This window comes from Myodes glareolus, chromosome 5 (assembly GCF_982192425.1).
Source record: "Myodes glareolus chromosome 5, mMyoGla1.1, whole genome shotgun sequence".
NCBI classification, from domain to species: Eukaryota; Metazoa; Chordata; class Mammalia; order Rodentia; family Cricetidae; genus Myodes; species Myodes glareolus.
In genome coordinates this window covers 9,626,947-9,647,886 of record NC_142030.1, presented here as the reverse complement: position 1 = coordinate 9,647,886, position 20,940 = coordinate 9,626,947, and positions in this window count along the sequence as shown.

Here is a 20,940-nt window from a genome sequence, read left to right as displayed (position 1 = left end):
GTGTGCGCCACCACCTGTTCCTAGTTAAAAACAATTGCCCTATGTTAGTAGGATAAAGGACCCTCAGGCTGGGGAGACAATGCAGTTCCAATGTCTGCAGTCTCAGCCCTCCCATCAGGATGTGAGAGGCGGAAAGAGGAGCTCCTGATGGCTGACGCTCATCAGCCTGCCTGGAGTCCACAGCAGAACAGTGAAGACACCTTAGGTCGTCCTCCCACCTTTCCTGTTGTGCTTGGCACACGGGGGCTCACATTCACACACACGATTGCACACTCGTGCAGGTGTGCATAAGCACATGATACATAGCACACCCAGGAAATCTACCCTCTGATAGAGTAACTGCAGTGCTGGCTGGGGCAGTGACGTGTTTGGAGCCAAACACTTAGACTCTCCCACTCCCAGCCCTCCAGGCAGTGTTGTGGGTCACTCTGGCGGGGTTGGCCAGGATGGCAGTAGTGCTGTTGGTGTGGAGATGTTCTGATAAGTAATGTGTGGTTAGAAGGTCTCTTTTCCCATTTGTTCTTTAATCTCCCCAAACATCGGTTTCATCATTTATAAGATGGGAACTTTGTCATTGAATGTTTGAGGTTTAAGGAAATGTATGAAGAAACATGGAGCATGTTAGGCATTCAAAAAGTTTTGTTTTCTAAGTGCAGGTAAAAAAGCAAACAAAAGCCAAACAACAAAAGACCCTCTTCTTCTTAAGTAAACCTTCAAAAACATATTCAGGATTTTTTTTTCCAGATGTGGTGGCTTTTGTTGGTAATCTAAGTTTAGAGGCCTGAGGCAGGAGGATTACCCTGAGTCTGAGACCGCCCTGACCTATAGTGAGACTAGCCAGAGGTACAGAATGAGACCCTGTCTTAAGAAGCCATGAAAATAATGTGTGTGCTTGCACACATGCACATACACACACTACATACAAATGCCTTGCATGTATAGTCTTTAATGAAGTTAAAGCCTCTGAATTCTGGGCCTTCTCATTTAAAATCCTTTCCTGTTCAAATGTATTTTTCTTTTTCCTTCTTTTCTTTTCTTCTTTTTCCACAATTATCAAATTCTCTTCCTAAAATTCTTACTTTGTAGCAATTTAAGAATATTTCTGAGAATTTACAGACTTAACACACAAAATGAATTGTTTTCCAGGCACCTAGGACCTTGTCAGTCATCTTTAAGTTAACTTTTAATCAGTGGTTGATAAAACATAAAGCATACCAGCTGCTAACCCATCAGGACTTGATTAAATGGTTTACCTCTCTAGTGACTTATTTGGAAAGGCAACAAGAAAAGCACACACAGATACCATTTTCTCATTCATTTGTTGTTTTTATTTTCTTTTACTTGTACGTGAGTGGAATGAGTTGCTGTGGGACAATGGTCTTGTACCCTGTATAGATTGGTCACTTGTATTGGTTTACTAAAATGCCGATTGGCCAGTAGCCAGGCAGGAAGTATAGACAGGGTGACCAGAACAGGAGACTTCTGGGAAGAGGAAAGGCTCAGTCTGCAGTTATTACCCCTACACAGAGGAAATAAGATCAGAATGCCTCGCTGAATAAAGGTACCAAGCCACATGGATAACAGAGAGAAGAATTATGGGCTAATTTAAGTTATAAGGCCAACCAGTTTATAATTGATGCAGGCCTCTGTGTGTTTCTTTGGGACTGAATGCCTGAGGGACCAGGCAGGACAACCTCTGTCAATAAATGTAAACAACTGCATCCACATAAAATCTGAGAGAGTTTGGGAAGTAATTATAGACACAAAAGAACCGAGTTAAGCGTGGCTTCTTGGTAGCAGCATTTTCTCAGGTGGGCTCTGTTTGCTAGAGGCAAGCATATCTCATTTAAGATAGGCTTCCTGACTCAGCTTTAGCTGCAAAAACCTTGCAGCTCTTTTAAGAGGCTCTGACACCAAACATTAAATGATATTTATGAATAACTGACAGCATACTTCTTGGTGGTAGCAGGGACCTAGAAACTCCATTGAGTTGTGGCAATAAACATGGCTCCAGCTAGTACCTTTTCCATGACACTAGACTCTTAGAAAGCTGAGGAATGGGGGTGGATCTAGCTGTCAAAGTCATGGTTTTAATCCTAGTCATTTTGCTTAACAAATTAAAGACTCATGTGGTCAGAAAAAGAGAGTTATACAGTAAAGTTAGATTCAGATAAAAAAAAACCTCTCAACTGTTTACAGTGCGTTAAAAATATATTTAGGCTTGGGAAAGAAAAGAAAAAGGATAAAGTCATTAAAGAGAAAAGAGTGTAGTTGGGTGTGGTGGCACTCTCCTTTAATCCCAGCACTTGGGAGGCAGAGGCAGGCAGATCTCTGTGAGTTCAAGGACAGCCTGGTCTACAGAATGAGTTCCAGGACAGCCAAAGATACATAGAGAAACCCTGTCTCAAAAAACCAAAATTTAAAAATAAAAAAATAAAGTTTGAAATAAAACAATGTAAAGATGGAAAATACACAGAGAATATGGATACTGTATGTTATTGTGTTGTCTTTGAATTGTTTGATGGCTGAGGAAGGAGCAAAAGTTGCTGAAAGACATTTGATTTTAAATGCTGCTGGGTTAGTCCAACATATGGTTTGGAAATGCTTGACTTTAAAATTTATGTCAAAAGATATCTTACTCTGGAGAAAATGTTTTGCTTTTATTTTTACAGGAAATGAGAGGCTGTGGATTCATTCTGGGTGAAGAAAAATCAGGTTTGATTAAAGAAGACTTCCTATCTCTGATAGGAGTAGATGGCCCAGATGATCCAACATTTCAGAGGACCTCTGATGAAGTTTTCTCTGAGTTCTACATCCAAAACAGCTTTAATACTGCTGGCTGAGATGATCAAGTCTCACAGGACTTGACCATAATCCTAAATTTTCTTTAGGTCTCCATAAGATTATCAGTACCCTCAATCAGCAGGAATTAGCCTAGAAAACTATGCCCACATTTCCAAAAATTGGATTTTGAATGTTTGTCTTTGTTTAGAGTGTTAGTTACTAGTTGTTATGATAATGGTCAGGAAAAAAGCTAAATGAAGGAAATTGGATTCAGAGTTCTTGTTTTGAAAAAAAGGGGGAATTACTGTGGGACAATGGTCTTGTATCCTGTAAAGATTTGTCACTCATATGGTTTAATAAAACACTGATTGGCCAGTAGTTAGACAGGAAGTATATGTGGGGCAACAGGAGAATTCTGGGAAGAGGAAAGGCTCAGTCTGTAGTCATTATCCAGACATAGAGGAAGCAAGATGAGAATGCCTCACTGATAAAAGGTACCAAACCACATGGTTAACACAGACAAGAATTATGGGCTAATTTAAGATGTAAGAGTTAGTTAATAAGAAGCCTGAGCTAATAGACCAACCAGTTTATAATTGATGTAGGCCTCTGTGTGTTTCTTTGGGACTGCATGGCGAGGGAACAGGTAGGACAGAAACCTCTGTCAACAATGTTTCTGTGGTGTATCTCTCTCTCTCTCTCTCTTTCTCTGTGTGTGTGAGATGTGTTTATGTGTCTATATCCACGTGTGTTCACAGTGTACAGGTAAGGGCAGAAGGTCAGAGATTACCATTGGTGTTTTCTTCAATCAGTCTCCACTATACTTTTTTGTTTGTTTGTTTTTTGAGATAGGCAGTGTCTCTCACTGATCCTGTAGCTCACTGATTTGGTTGGCCTTGCTGGCCAATGAGCCCCAGGGATCCCCTTGGCTTGACCTCAGTGCTGCCAATACATGCTCATGCTCTGAGCTTCACTTTTCACAGGACTACTGGGGGACCTGGGTGCAGGTCTCCATGCTGGTGGGGAGACCTTACTGACTGAACCATCTCCCTAGATGCTCACACTATGATTGCCTGGGCTATGAAACACTGGTGTCAGGGAATCAGACAGCCCTGAGGCAAGGCCTGTACAGAGACTGCATGGGCTAGAGGAAGAGAAAGCAATTGAGCAACCCAAGTGCATTGACAACCTGGAAGCAAAGTGGGGAAGACTTGACTGCCAAAGGCCCAGGACTCACATAGTTTCCAGAAAGGGTACTGCCCCCTGCTGGGAGTAGAAGGCTACACAGCCCACCAGCCAAATTGATCCTGAGCAGCTGAAGGATTTCCTCCAGGGCTGTATGTTTATTGATCCACTGTTGATTGGGACTATCTAAGTGGATTGTGGTCGGAGCAAAATTATTTTTTAAACAGGAACTTCTCTCAAAGCCTGGGCACAATTATGAAAGCGGAGGTATGGTCTGTGCGACCTCTGTTTAACCTTGGGACTATTTATGATTTTAAATGTTTTCATTGCCTAGGTGAGCAGGGAAAGCATCTCCTGTTTCCACACTTACATCCTCCATTGTACTAATCGCAGGAAGGAGGCTTCTAAAATCCACCACTAAAGCACTAAAGGAACGCTACCCATGACACGCAGCCCTACATGGAGCCTAAGCAAAACCGAGTTACAGCTCAGTGGCTTGTGGCCTTTATCTGAAGCTGTCAGCTGTGTGACTGCGGGAGATCAGCCCTGAAAATGTGTATCTTTTTTTTTCTCCTAGGCACTAAAGCTGTTTCTGCAGTTGTGCTTTATTTGGTAACGACGCTGTGATTAAATATAGTTTGCGGGCAAAATTATTATAAGTTGGCATTTGTGCTTTTTATGGTTTCGTATTAAGAAACCTTAGTTAAAGAAAAACATTTGCAGGGACTCCGGCAAGGAGTAGAAGCCCACTTTGCAGGCTCTTGCCATTCCCCAGTACCAAAACCATAGATACAGTGCAGGCTGGAGGTAGGGATAGGGAGGAATGTCAGAACAGGGGGATGGGGGTGGGGGGAGAGGTGGAGGTGAAGGGAAGTGGGAGGTGGGGGAGATGGGGGGAGGGGGGATGAGGGGTAGGTAGGGAGAGGCTCAGCTCCAACAATTTGATAAAAATCCATCTCAAAGGCCAGTGCTCTCTTCCTTTTTTTTTTTTTTTTTGATTTTTGAGACAGGGTTTCTCTGTAGTTTTTGGTGCCTGTCCTGGAACTAGCTCTTGTAGACCAGGCTGGCCTCGAACTCAAAGAGATCTGCCTGCTTCTGCCTCCCGAGTGCTGGGATTAAAGGTGTCCGCCACCACCGCTCGGCTACTCCCTTCTTAAGTATTGTGAAGAATGCTCATTAGTCTTATCCAGGCAGCTATTATGGGATGGAATTAAGGAGCTGTGAGGGAAAGTTACCCTTCAAGTAGACTATATATGCAAGGACATTGCAGAATTTAAGTTGAGAATTTAAGCCTTACCCTGCTTCCCTTTCTCCTCCCCCATCCGTTTTCCTTCCTCTTTTTTCTTTTCTCCATCCCTTCTCCTCATCCCTTTTCTTTTCTCTTTTCCATCTGTTTTCTCCCCTCTCATCCCCTTCTCTTCTCCCTTCCTCTCTTCCCTTCCCATCACTTCTCACCCCATTCCTTTTGTGTATTTTATCAATAAAACACCGCCCTTTGCGAGTATATACACGGCTATGAGAGGTACAAGAAGCCGTAGTTGCCCGAGCCCACCTCGAGAACGAGAGTGGGAAGTGCACCCTCTCTCCCTTTACTGTGTCAGGAATCTCCTTTGTGGCTGTGAGAGCTAGGTGACATCCTGTTGTTGGGCACAAGTGAAGGACAAACTTCAAGACGTTTGCATTCTGTAAAGCAAACTCAGGGTTTAGGAGCAGAGATTTCTTTCAGAGCCTTTAGATGGAGCACCTTCTCTGTGGAAGGCTTGGCTACCACGTGCTTATCAAAGTTACCCCACCATTTATGCCACAGGCACCATGCTACCATATTTCCAGCCATAGTCTGAGTTAGCCACACTGTTGACCTAACTGCTCGGAGGTTGAGCATTGTGTAGACGTGGATGGAGAGTGAGCTCTCATAGTCACTGGCATATATATAATTCTATGGCATAATTAATAGTACATCATTTGGCACTCTTTCATATTCTACCAACATGTTACTAGATCCATGGCAGGCCCCGTGGAGGATTAAAGGGAAAATGGGGTGATACTCTTCCGATCTTATTTTGAAAAAAAAAAAAACTTTTGTGTATATACACATGTTTTGGGGGCATGTGCACAGCTGTGCATGGGCACGTGGAAGCCTCAGGTAGGTACTGAATATCCATTATCACTCTTTGTTTTTAAGATAGGAACTTTCACTGAACCTGGAGGCCAGCAGTTGGGTCTAATGGCTGACCAGCAAGCTCCTGGGATTGTCCTGTTTCCCAGGGATAGTATTTGGCTCTCACTGTCACCCCTGGATTTTTCTCACACTGTTGGGGGTCTGAATTTAGGGCCCCAGGCTTGCTTGGGAGACGCTTTCCCTATGGACCCATAGAGCTTCTTGTTTTCTAACAGGGAGGCCAGGACTCAGGGCTTGGAGGTAGTTAGGGCTGTTCGAGTAACATGGTGTTTGGCGAGAACTGTAGGGACCTCTCAAGCTCTCTGCACATTCAGAAAGTAAGAGCACCTAAGTTCCCACGCCGTCACTAGGTCCCATTCACGATTTTCTCAGCGTCTCCAGTATGAATGAGCAGCACCTTGCATTCATCCACTTCAGTCTAATTTTAAAGCCTCTTCCCAGTTTACCTCTTTATTTCTTTTTAAATTTTGGGTTTTCAGCTTCAAGTGTATGCTTTGCTTCCAGGAGCTACACAGAATAAAGCCTGAGTTTTGGGTGGCATCTGTGCCACTCACTGTACGAGCGGGAAGGGTTAATGTATCATCCCAATTCCTGCTTCTCACCCAGGCTCAGGTGGTGACCTAAACTCAGTGGAACCACACAGGCAGCTGCCACTCGGCTTTCCTGTCGATCAAATCCCGGTGCCTAAAGCAACATCCTCATTAAAATGGAGGAAACAGAAGCAGCCAACTGCTATTTGTGTGGACCCAAGAATCCTTCAGTTGATTTAGCGAAATCGATGTTTCAAGGAAGGCGAGTCCCGGGTCTGAAGAAGTCTGAGGTCAGGTGGATCCACGGTGAACTGGCAGCCACATTCAGGATCAGGGAAACAGATGGATTCTGCAGGAGATGGATGACCGGCAGGTCGTTGCTCAGAGGCCATGTGGTTCAGCCTAAGGGAAGGGGCTGACCCCTGACCCCAGCTGTGGCTCACTTCTCAGGGTGCTAACTGGAGCTAAGTTCCAGTTTTACTTTCTGCAAGCCAATCACACACTTTAGAAAACTGAGAGCCTTCGGTGCAGGAAAAGTACAGGTGAAAATATTATAACCAATACTACTGTCAAAATGGGAAAAAGAGTGGTGGGCCCTGTTCTCTGCCTCACACCAGGCAAGTGTTCTTGTACATTCTCCCCTCAGACAGGCCGGGCACTACCATGTTGTCAGTAGCCTACAGAGGCAGGGGCTGGCGTTTGAAGAGGCTACAAAAACTTCTAAGTTGCACAGAACAAAGAAATTGCAAAACAAAACTCTGGGTTCCTGTTCTTCTGATGCTCGAGGTCTTCATCTTCTCCGATTCAGGCTTCAGCCTTCCCAGTTTGTCCTCTGCAGGACCCTGTACCCAGGCTTTGTTGGCTTGCTGCGTGAGTGAGCACCATATGAAGCATTTTATGTATATTATTTACCATTCTCCCAGAAACCCCGAGCATAAGCTTTATTCTTATTTTACAGGTGGAGAGGTGAGAGGTCAAGCTCCATGCGGAGGGGTAAGCCCGAGATTCATTTCCTGGGTTGTCCCTCTTTAAAGTGCATGTTGGTTTTTAGACTTTAAATTATTATTCTAAATTCAATGAAATTAAGAGTTATTCCAGATGCAGTGAACTTCCTATATTAAGTTTGCACCACAATATTTGTGTGTGTGTGTATGTGTGTGTGTGTGTATTCATGCGTGTACATGTGGAGGCCAGATGTTGATGCAGGATATCTTCATCGGGAGTTTTTCCACTTTATGAATCAAAGCAGGGCAACTAGCTGAACCCAGAGCGCCCCGATTCACCTAATCTAGTGAGCCAGCTTGTCCAGGCATCCCTTGTTTCAGTCTTCCAGGTGTTGGGATTACAGGTGGGGTACCACGCCTGCCTGGTAACTGGTGCTGCAGAGCTGTACTCCAGTCCCCTGCTTGTGTGACAAGGTCTTTACCAACTGAGCCCTATTCCCAGACCCACCACAGTGTTTCTTGGAGTCTCAAAGTCATTTAATTGTCAGGAAGACCAAAAGGGAAAAGACTGGGTACACGCTATCACCCTGTCTATGTTTTATCCATTTTACCATCTAACAGCAGCAGAATCATCAATTTTTAGCCGCTCATATCTAAGACAAAGGTAGAACAAACAGAATCAAATTCTTCACAAAGGCAAAGACAGATGACTTAGCAGTTAAGAGTTCTGGCTGCTTTTACGGAGGATCCGGGCTCAGTTTTCAGTCCTCACCTGGCGGCTCATAACCATCTGTGGCTCCAGTTCTAGGGGATCTGATGCCCTCTTCTGGCCCCTCCTCCACCGAGTGCAGGTGGTGCACAGACATAAGTGCAGGCGAACACACCCATACACATTAAAAGTAAAATAAGAGAAAGGATTAATCTGCCAATGGATGGATTCAAGAAAAACAAGATGAATGGGGCCAGAGGCTGAAGGGGTGTGCAAGGTTTCATGCTTTCTAAGTGAATTCTTTCCCCTCTTCCTGGCTACTGGCCTGAGTATCATAGACACAGCCGTTAATCCCCCAGGCTGTGTAGTTTTCAGTGAAATTATTTAATTCGATTTTTATTCTGTTAGGATCCACTTAGTGATGTCTCCGGCACCGGCTGTAGATGATAGGGCTCTTAGCTTTGCATGGCCCAGCTGATCCTTGAGGATCTCATCGGTTGTAGGGGGAGCAGGTACCTAGCATATAGATTTTGAAGGAAGTATTTTTGGTATGTTCTCATAATTTTACAGAACCAAATCCAAGGAACTGGTATCCACAGCCAATCAGATATGGTACTGGAATTTTCTCTTGACTCTGATGCCCAGACTTTCAATTAATATCTCTTTAAGGTGGCATGCTTCCTATGTTGCTAGGCAACAGTAGTAGGCAAAAATTACCCCTAAATAGTATTTGGACTGTGAGGAACTAAAAATTTGTTTTAAGTGCCTAATAGGAACACCAGAAAAAACAAAACCTAAAACCAAAACCAAAACTCAGAAAATACAAAACCAAGGTTCAAAATAGTCTTACCTGGTCAAAGATGACAGCCCTTTGTTAGTGCTAGAGAGAAAGACGGCTGACTTTGAAACAAAATGCCTCGTGACTTTTAAAAAGCTGAAGGCATGCACACGATTTCATACTGAGTACATGAAGTATAAACTTTATTAATATGTTAAATGAAATATGACACACAAATATCTCTTATTTTCTCTCATATGTGGAAGCTGAAGAGGGAAAGGAAGACATGAAATTAAAGGGGGATTTTTATGGATGTGGAAAGGGGATGTGGAGAGGGAAAAAGACAGGATAACAGAGGGAGTTAGTTTGATTAAAGTATATTATATACTCAAATGGACATGTATTCAAACTCCTTGCTTTGTATATATATACATATATGCATGCATACGAACATGTACATATATACATACACATGTATATGTATATTTGTTTTCTAGAGACAGGGTTTCTTTGTGTAACAGTACTAGTTGTCCTGGAACTAGGCTTTGTGGACCAAGTTGGTCTCAAACTCACAGATATCTGCCTGCCTCTATATGCCATGTGCTGGGAATAAAGGCGTGCACATCACTGTCTGGCTATATGTGTGTGCGTGAGCACTCATGTGTGTGGCATGGATGTGGAGGCCAGAGGTCAGAGCCTGGTGTTTCCCTGAGACATTTTAGCTTTTGAGACAGGAATATGGAGCTCACCAGTTCAGCCTGACCTGGGGCTCACAACCCCCAGGGCTCTTCCTGTCTGCCTCCCTAGCACTGGGATTATCAGCATGCACATCACACCGGGATTCTTAACATGAGTTCTAAGGATTGAATGCAGGTCCTCATGCTCACACGGCAAACACTTTACCAAATAAACCATGTCTGCCATTCTAAACTTTTATGTTGGAAATTATCAGTCAATACAATTAAAGAAAGCCAAGGATACTTTGAGTGTGTGTGTGTGTGTGTACATGTGTGTGTGTGTGTGCATGAAGAGACAATTTGTTGAAACTGAGGCTGGCAACTGCTGACGTGGAGATGGGATTGGAGGGAGCTTTGTGAGGGCCGAGTTCGTTCAGAGGAGTAACAATAAGGAGGCATGGTTAGGGCTGGGAATACAGCCAAGCGGTACAGTGCAGAGCTAGCTCAACGTGAAAATGAGATAGTGCGGGAAATATGGGGAACTAATGTGGTCTTAATACTGTAGGTAGATGGCAAGAGAGTGGAGAAGGGGAGGGGTTTCAGACGTCAGGAAGAGCTATGGAATTTATCCCTGGGGCTGAAGAGACTGAGTTGATGGGTTAGCTCCCCTCTCCCGTCATCGACTGTCTTGGTGTAGTTTTCCTCCAGTGCAGCTCCACACAGCCGTCCCTACAGTGGAGCATCCTGATGACCTCTTGCTTCTCAGCCTGACTTTGTCCATCGACGTTAGAGATTGTTTGACTGTTGTCTACTCCATCAGAATAAAGCTCTGTGAAGATCCAGACACAACCACGCTTCTATCCATAACTCCTCAAATGCCCGGCGTATCATGTGTGCCCTACTCTGTAAAAGAAATGACCAGGTGTTCATTGATATCTTCTAAGCCAAGCAATGGCAGTGCTGAACTCATAAACCCTTTTGCTGGTGACTACATGGGTATTAATTATTTAAGGATAGCAAGATGGCCATTAAGGTGGGGCGGTTGGGAGGGAGCTTTAGTAGTGTGGGTAGACTGTGCCTGGGACTGAAGCAGGCAGAGGTTGACGGAGAGAGGGAGGCTGATTCTAAAAGCCTTCTCCCAGGAGGGGATGGCTGTGAGACATGAAGGGTGGGGAACAGAGCATCAAGATGATTTCCAGGGGCCTAACTGCCGTGATTCTGTGTGGTACCCACCTCAACTGATGCTGGGGTAAGGAGCTGTTCACAAGGAGAGTAGGTCTGTTTTTTTAAGGTTAAGATTTGACTAAAACCATGTAGAGATTTTTATCACCAGATTCGTACTGAAGTCTGACTCTAGACTAGGAGTAGACTTGGCCAGAGAAACAGACAGGAGCCAACAGTGCTCAAGTCGCAGATAGGACATGACATAGTCGGAGGAAGTTCTGACAAGGGGGTCGAGTCTCATAGGCAGATGGGCTTTCACGTGGTGGCTGAAGGGGAATGTATCAAGGTAGAAATGAAAAGGCAGGAAGATCTCAGTCCTTTGACCCAGATACTGAAGCATGATTAATAAAAGCTCAGGATCCGAAATTGGGGTTCAACTTGAAGACCTAAACAGCAAAGCAGCCAGCCACTGACTCTTACCTTGGCCTCACACCAAAATGGCAATTCTGTCTCTAGGAATCTCAGAATGAGACTGTGTTTTGAGAGCTATTTCCTCCCATTTTATAATCCTCTCTAAGGCTGGGATTAGAGGCATACACTGCCCCATTTTTATGGCAACTAGTGTGACTACTGGGTTTAAAGGTTGGTGTTACTATAACTTGGTCTGTAAGGATGACCAGTGGGGCTGTTTTACTCTCAGATCTTCAGGCAGTCTTTATTTATTAAAATTCAGTTGAAATGCCACTACAAGGCACCCCACTGTGAGAGAGTAGAGCCGGTCAGGAGGTGAGCACAGTCTGCTTGCTGGAGACACGCGGGGTTTTACTGTATCTCACACTCACGGGACTGTGCATTATGATTGTTTCCATGATGTGTCATGGGATAATTCTTGGTCAAATGACTCCTGTTTGGAAGTGCCAGAAAGATGTTCCTCATCTTATTCCAGGGATTCCATCAGCTCTCATTTAATAGAGTGATGGGAATCAACCAAATGTGAACCCAGCACCCTGTGACCCACCTACTGGGACCCCACCCCACAGCTTACCCTTAGTTCTCATTGCTCTTCCAGAAAGGACAGCAAAGAGGTTAGCCAGCATGTGGAGTCTATAATCTCTGCTATTTTAACTTTCTAAAGACTCCTTGTAACATTGGCAAGCAATCTAGAGCTCTGTAAGGATTCTTTTGGTTGCAAAATACACAGGCGCTCTCTCCTGACTAGAATATTGTTTTTCCATACACAAATGACTTTTCTTTGCAAAATGTGCTTAGGGCAAATGTCCAATAGCAAACAAATTCCCATGCTTTTGTACCCACTATTTTTCTTCACGAAGGTAAATCATTTAGCACAAAAGTCAAGGAAGCTTAGGGGATTTCTCAAGCCCTCCTTGCCAGTCTGGTTCCAACATATTTATTAGCAGAATGACATTTATTTAAGGTTAAGCTGGTCCCATTAAGCAATCACAGAAACATGGTATTTCCTACATTAAAAATACATTATATATTTTGTTTTTACTCGAGGTCAAATTTTCTATTAGCCAATGACTTTTTTCTTTGTTTTTTGTTCAACAAAACTGGAACAGACCTTTATTTTAGGCTTGGAATCAGCCATTGTAATTTCTACCATGTACAACCAGAAAAGGATCTTGATTTATCATCTGTTATTGTGTAATTCCAGCACTTACCACAAGTCCGTGGTGAGTTGCGATGGGATTGCAATGCACTTGAGAAGTCCCTGGCCACTTTCCGAGTTTTGACTGCGGCCATGGTCCTTTTAGTTTAGATGACAGATTTCTTGCTGGTGGTCACCAAGACCCAGGACTGCTGGGAGATGGGCCTTCCGGGTATGATCTTGTATCATCACCCATCATTTTTTTTCTAAGAAAGGAGGTGAATTTCTCTGGACCGATCACTCGAGGATGGATTTGACTTTCAAAGCAGTGTGTGAGTGAAGTCCAACTTCTGAATGAGTGATGTGAGTAAGCAGTAAGCCATTGTGTTTTTTAAATTAACTCTTAGTCTATTTGCATATGAGCAATTATCACACAAGCATACTGCTTCCTGAAACACTGTGGAGCTGGTGAGATGGTTCAGCAGCTACAGGTGCTTGCTGCTCAGGTGCCAAGACATGAGTTTGATCCCAGTAACCTACTTCAAGGTGAAGGGGAAGAATCAACTCTGTAGAGTTGTTCTCAGACCGCTACATGGATGCTGCACTCTGACCCCCATTGTACACATACAAGCACAGCGGTAATAAAAAATAAACTACAAAAAATAAAATGAAACAATTCTCTCTCCTACCATACTCTGTGGTGACACCACCAGGAAGGGTTTGACTTAAGAGTTGGCATTTCCAAGAAATCCATAACAAGGAAGCCAGATGCCAGCACCACAGTAGGCATCATCCCATATCTTCATGTAAGGACGGGCAAGTTATAGGTCAGGGATGTATTTATTGTGTTGACCTTTGATGAATGTATTTGGCCCCATTTTCCATCACTGTAAAATTTGGCCTTGCAGTATTCAGAGTGGAAGACTACATGTTCTTTATAAATTAGGAATTCAAAAGAGTTTGTTTTCTTTCCTAAAACAGTCTTTTTCAAATGTCCAATAATTTGGAGATAATTTCTGAAAGCTGCATGAGCTGCAGAGGATGTTTAGGGTCCCTGTAAATATGAATTCGCAGTTGGCTTTAGTGGGCAACCATCATGTGTTATCCAACTTGCCCCCACTCGCAGGCCCCATCTCATGTGCATGGATCAGGCTATGGCAGGGTGGGTACCAGTGTTGAGGATGCCCTTGTACAATGGCAATGGTTAATGACTGCGATGAGGTGATGTGTATTTTCGTCTCCCCTAACTGATGGATTTTGGTGACTATTGAACGTAAAAGTACAGTAGTACTTGCATTGGCGGAAAAGAATCCTCATCATTGTTTATTGGCTGGAGATGACTTAACTCACCACTCAACTGTAGAATAATCAGAGCCTTTGAGTTTAGGGTAGGGCTTTTGAGTGATAGTTTGAACACTTCAAAAGAGCATGATTCCAAAATTAAGATTATTTACTTCCAGAATAATTTAAGAGATAGTTCTGTGTCGCGCCCACCTTGCCAGCAAGGAAGACGCAACACTGGACTCTTCTCACTGTGGTTTTTATTCAGGACCTTTGAATAATCTTCTCACCCTCTCGTCCCTTTTCGCACCCTCTTGCCCCTCTCACCACCTCTAGCGCAGGAGCAAAGCCAGCCTACAGCGTAAATAATCTCTGGGTAGCCAACCCCAGCAAGCCACATGGGAAACGCAGATAGGTCCAGAAACGCATAAGCAAGCCAGATCCTTAGTGTTAGCCATATATGGAGTTGTTCACAGCTGAGAGCACTCACCATTGGGAAGGTGGAAGGCGGAAACCAGCGCCACCTTTAAGGTGTGGCATCATGCAGCTCTCTACAGTTCTGTGTTTTTCTAATATAGTGAGTCTTAACTGGGACTCACACAAAAACAAAAACAACAACAAAAAACCAAAACCACCAAAGTCCAGAAACCCTACTCTTGCCTTGTATGGAGGTACAGTTCTGGAAACCTCTGTAGTCTCATGAGATTTGCATTAGCCTGGAGGTTGGGATTTCCAGGCTCGGGTGGTTGTTGGTAGATGTTGAGATGTGAGGAAGTACATCTTACCCTACTAGACTTACTTGTTTATAAAAATGATAACTTATCTGCAATCTTTGTTTTATAATGGTGAGATCATGATTTATAAATAAAAGAGAGTGAAATTAGAGTGAGCTTGCTGCTGATTGTGAATCTCTCTTGTGGGCAGTATGGGATGGGGGAGAGTACATGGTCCATTTTACCACATAGAGATGACATCATCAGAGTTTTCATTATGGGTGCCCAGATTCAGCAGCTGGCAGCCACCCCAGCATTTTGTCATTCTCCTGGGCTGTGATCATTCAGGGATTCCACTCCATCCTTTCTGTCCTCTTTCGGGTGGGGGATAGGCCCGGGGAGGAAAGAGTTCCCTATGTGTTCACGAATTGGCATATCCTACAGATTAAGTAAGACCACACATCCTATTGTTTTGATACTTGTGGGATAGTGTAAGTGTCTTGCTGTGGCATTCTGACGGGAGCTGCCAAACAGTGTGGAGCTGGTGACTGGTACTTACTGCGTGGAACAAACGGGAGAGAGTCTTCCAGCAAGCGTATCCAAAATTGGATTTCCTTCATGGTGGCTGTTAAGGTTTAAAATAGAACATCTCAGCTTTTCCGTAGACGTGCTTGCTTACTGAAGAGTCTGTATTTAAATGTATTTCTTCCTCACATCCCATTTCCCTTTCCACATACGGAGTCTAGGATGAAAGCCCCACTCCTCTGCCGGCTGGGTGGCTGCAGGAGGCTGTGTTCAATCTTCTCAGTTGCATCCGATCTTGCGTTTCTGAATAATGGATGGGAGAGGATGTTTGTTCAGAGGCAAACTCATTACTGTGCTAAGCAGAAAAATAACAACATGCCCCAAGTCCAGATTCTTCCATACAAACACCACAAACTTAGGCTGTAGATCCCAAGACGTCATTCTGCAGAGTTGGCTTCTTCGCAGGTCTTCCTTTGCATTCCCAAACATTCCTCACCTGCAAGCAGCTTGAGAGACGGTTGGCTTCAAGCACTGGGATTCTGATAATAAAAGATTAAAGTAATTCAGATTTATTACACATCACATTTAAAGTTTTGCCAAGCAAAGCGACTCCCCCCACCCTATCCCCCAGCCTTTTTGTGGTTTCCATCTCCCAGTCTGCTGGGTTGCTTGATTTCCCCTCCACGCCTTGGTGGATTGAGCTGTGTGATTTTGTTTTAAGAAGCAGCAGAACCCAGAGGTCAATTGTGCTGTTCAGCCTAGGTGCTGACCGCACCACCACTTCTCACTGTTGCTGGGACTGAACTTTTTTTTCCCTTGAGTTCCATTTTCCTTTATCTTTCCCCAGACTTTTCTTACTAAATGCTATTATGTAAGAACAGAAGACAGGGGAAAACAACCAGTGTTTGCCCAGCCTTTTATTTTATACCCTCTCTATTTGATTGTAAAGAAAATGACATCCATCCCTTCCCCCCCCCCCCCCAGGTCCATTTCTTTTCTCTTTGGCAAGAATTACAAAGCACACTTCCTGGAAATTCATTTTCCAGATTCTGGGGTCACCTTCCACAGCACATGTAGATCGTGGCCCCATTTAGCATGACAGTACATTAAAAAGGAGGGCCTCCTCTGAATTGAAAGTAATTGAAAAACAATTTAGGTCCAAAAGCATGCTTTTACAATCACATTGTTCCAACACAAAACACCCTGGAAAATACCTTTCCGTGTTCATCTCATTCTTAACTCTCCTCTACCTGACTGCAGCCCTGTTTCTTTATTCAACCATGCCAGGCTTTCCTAAACTGCCACAACTCAGGTGCCATTTCCTGCTTTTCTCCTCTGTTTCCTGGTTCAGTTAGTAATTCGGCCAATTTGTTCTTCCACTTCATCTGTGAGAGCTTTGCCCTCTTTCCTCATAAAGGAAGCCTTACCGATAGAGCAAGTGTTCCTTCTTAGAAAGACATGAAGATGGGGAAGACAGGAAAAATGGCAAATGTAGTGTGTGTGTGTGTGTGTGTGTGTGTGTGTGTGTGTGTGTACACTCTTTAGCTCTGTCAGATGCAGCAGCTATCAATCGGGTCACTATGGTGTTCTCAGATCACTGAACACAATTGAAATTCAGAGAGAGCAGGACCCTCTAGGGTGGGTGGACCAGCGCTTTGTCCTTTCCCCGTTGTCCAATTCCTTTTGATTTCGCGGATCATCTTCCCAGGTGTCTGGTCTTCCTGCGCGTGCGCCTTGTGGCATGATGGAAAAGAAGCCACAGCGACTTCCCAGCTAGACAAGGACCCTCCACCCCCACAGCAGGAGTCACAGTCTCTGGTGCAGAGACCATCATTTTATCCGCCTGTACTGGAAAGCCTTCAGGTGCTGCCTGCAGCCTCCAGGATAGAGCCCTTATCAGACAGTCAATGTTGAGGACTCTAACATAGATCCTGTCTACCTCTGCTTCAGGGTCCCACGGAGCAATACTCTCTGGCTGTATTCCTTTACTTCTAGCCTGTGGGGTGCTGTGATTCACGTCGGAGACTTTCCACATCTTGCTGCCCTGCCTTTGATAACATGTTCTTCCCCACTCATGGTCCTGGCTAGCTAGCTCTATGTCAGCTTCAAACAAGTGTAAGTCATATGAGAGGAGCCTGTAGGGCATTTCCAGAATTAGTGATTAATGGGGGAGCCCCTTGTAGGCAGGGCCATTCCTGGGCAGGTGGTCCTGGGTGCTCCAAGAGGGCAGGCTGACTGTCCTACCGCTGCCCTGGGTGTGGAACTCCTGCTATGGGTAGTAGACTGGTCCCTTTTCTCTCTCCAGCAGATCACAGATGGGGTGGATATTGGTGCGGGCCAACATATAACCCTGGTATCGTGACTCACTATGTTACACACACTACAGCTTCTATGATGAGATGACCCCTTTTTTCTTTTCTCTCTTAAATTTTATTTCCCATGGTGGGTGGGTGGGTGGGGGTGCTGCTAGGGCAGAGGGCAGATACACAGGGATGGGGAACGAATGGACTCAAGATGCGTGATGGGAAACACACAAAGATTAACTAAAAAGAAAGTTAAAGAAAGAAAGCATGATGAACAAGTCATGATGAGCAAGCCAACAAGCGATGCTCCTTCAAGCCTGCCTCTGCATCAGGCGCTGCCTCCAGGTTCCTGCTCTGAATTCCTGTCCTGGCTCCCCTCTGTAATGGATGGTTACCTGAAGGGTAAAATAAAATATACCATTTCCTCCCCAAATTGCTTCTGGTCATGGTGTTTTCTCATAGCAATAGAAACCTTAACTAAGACACTAACCTTGCCTGACAGAGCCAGCTCCATTGCTTGTTTCCCATCCCCTACTTTTACATTAGTTCCTCTAGGGATCCCTCTCTGAAGTAAGCTAGCTAATCCTGCAGTGCATGCTCTCAGCTCTTGCCCGCTCTTCACTGTTTGTCTTAATAAAGCATGAGCCTGGAAGACCTGCTCAGTGCCCCTCCCATGTGTAGCGTGGATTAGGCGCTCAGTGCCTGTGTGGTGAGCGTGGACACTCACACTTTTTGAAAAGCTACGACACACAGCATTCACCAAGCCACAAATGGCGTCTGCTAACTAGTAGGAGTCCTCCTGCCTCCATCTCACTTGTGATGCGGTAGCTCTGACGCTCACTCCCATCCGACACTCTGATTCCCTTTTCATTGCTAGCAATGATGATCATAAACTCGACTCTTATCTTTTATTGAGTGGCAAGTCTTATCTTGAGTGATTTATATGAATGACCATGTTTCTTCCCAACCTAAATCCTTCTTATTTTATAGACTGTAGAGTAAGTGATACACACACACACTTTTTTTTTTCTTTTACTGGACAGGATCTGAGGCCTAGTGAGTCACGAAGTGAACAATGGAACCAGCCCTCAAACCCAGGCCTTTTGACTCTCCTCTGCTAATCTGGCTCTGATGAGCTGATTTGGGTACTGTCTCATGGGTTGTTATGTTGAATTGAATGACAACTTTAGAATCTCACCCTTGTGCAAACTTTTCTTCTGCTCCTTTGAGCAGCGCTGTTAAATCAGATGAGATGGGTTTTACCACCTGCCTTCAACTGCTACTAAGATTTAAGGACAAACTCATGAATTAATATTAGAAGTCAGGCAGCTCATGAGAAGTGAATAGATACAGACAGCTCACTTGTCCTGACCAGTCAGTTACTTTCTCTGGCTCACTGTGGTCTTGAGAGAAACTTAACAATGTGGTTCTGACTCAACCTCTTCTGGCTTCAGAGTCACCAGCTTTCTCCAGCTGTGTCACTGTCAACCAGCTCAGACTTCCTGCTGTTTGTTCATATGCACCACACACACTTAGAGCCTAGCTCCCCATGGTACCCTGTTTCAACACCCAGGTGGGGAAGTCAGGTGTTCGAATAGATCTTTTAAAAACCAGAATGCTTTGCCTGAATCAAATTATGCAGGTGAGACTTGTGGATCATGATAAGGAAGTGGGCCAACGGGTGTGCAACAGGAGCATTTCTGCCTTCTCCCACCCAGGGTCTGGGTGCTGGAGAGGTGGTTCTTTCCACACCGTGCCGTTTGCAACCTAGTGATTTTGATAGTGGTACTTTGGAAAGTGGCAAATGAGTCACATTTGTGCAGAAACACAAAATGCAAAGAGCCTGTCTCTTTGGGCCATAATTGAAACATCCCAAGTTCTCAGACACATTAATAGCCAACATCTGCTAAAATCAGGAGAATGAGTGAAAAACAGGATATGAGGCTTTCAAATTAGAGGCAAGAGTGTCCAGTTTGGACTACTCTCCAATGCCTTGGGTAACTGAGGCCAAGTGGCTTGGTTAAGAGCTGCAAAAACAACTGAAATCAAACTATTGAACTGCAAGAGAATTAATTTTGTTCATTTTTCATCAGTTTCTGTTAGCTGAGCAGATAATAGAGAGAGACACAAAGAGTGCTTTTGAATCAAACATGAGGGTCGGTATTAGCAAGTCTGATCTCCACAGAAATAGGCTGACAGAGCTAGCCTATGATTCTTTTCATTTTTCTTTGTTGTTATTGTGCTCAAAACTTCAAAACACAACCATCAAAAACCACGATGTGCTTTCTACAGTCTTTAGAGGACTTCTCAAAGGATAGGCATGATGGTTTTGATGACATCAGTTTGCTAGGTAGGTATTTCTGTTTTCCTTGGTAGCCCTGGATGATGTGAACACAGGTCCTTTAATTCCAAACTTGATTGTTAACTCTCACATCATACACACACACACACACACTCACACACACCCTCACATATACTCTCACACACTCTCTCACACACACAAAGTAAATACAGCTCTCTGTATGTTTGTATGCTAGTTACAGAGTAGTCATGAAGGGTTAGGAAGCCACAGCATGGTTCAGGAGAAGCAGGGAAGTGGATGGAAAAGCAAGAGGAACCCGTATTGATAATGATAGTGAACCAAGCAAAGTCCTGATGCAGAGGTGAATCCTGGGTACAGAGGAAGGAACAGGAAGAAGAATGCATGGTAGATCTGTAGCATGAGGGCCTGGCTTGTTGGGGTTTCTGTCCCTCCCAGTACCCCAACAGCCGGCAAGCAACAAAGAAAATCACACACAAGACTCCATAAGGTTATAAACTGATTGGCTCATTAGGTCAGGCTTCTTGTTAACTCTTATAACTTATGTTACCCCATTATCCTTATCTACGTTACCCACATGGGCTCAGTACCTTTCTCAGTGTGACAGCTTACATATTGCCTCTTTTGTGGTCTACGCAGGAGTGGCAGAGGATCCTCCCTGCTTCCCAGAATTCTCCTGTTCTCATTGTATCACCTCTACTTCCTGTCTGGTTTTCCTGCCTATACTGCCTGCCTGGCCAATCAGCGTTTTATTAAAATATGATTGACAGAATACAGACAATTCTCCTGCATCATTTCCCTCTTTTTTTTTAAACAAAGGAAAATACCCATAGTCCATTTGTTGGGAATGTGGGTGTAGTATTTCAGGCTACTTCCTGCTGGTTGGGGGCGCTGATGATCTTATGGGGACCTAAAGAAAATTTAGAGTTATATTCATGTCCTGATTGGAGTATCCTGTGAGTCTTGATCATCTCAGGCAGCATTTTGAGTCTGTTTTGGATGTAGAACTCAGACATCTGGGCCATCTATTCCTGTCTGAGATTTTTCAGGTGGCCTCCCTTGGTCAAAGGTGATTTTTCTTAACTCTGAATAAATCCAGAGCCTCTCGTTTTCTGTGGAAACAAAAGCAGAATCTCTTCTCCAAAGTAACATACCTTTTGACTTCAATTTTGAAGCCAAGGTATTTTCAAAATTCCTATCTTGGGTTAGTTCAGCAGCATTTATAAACAAAAGTCTTTT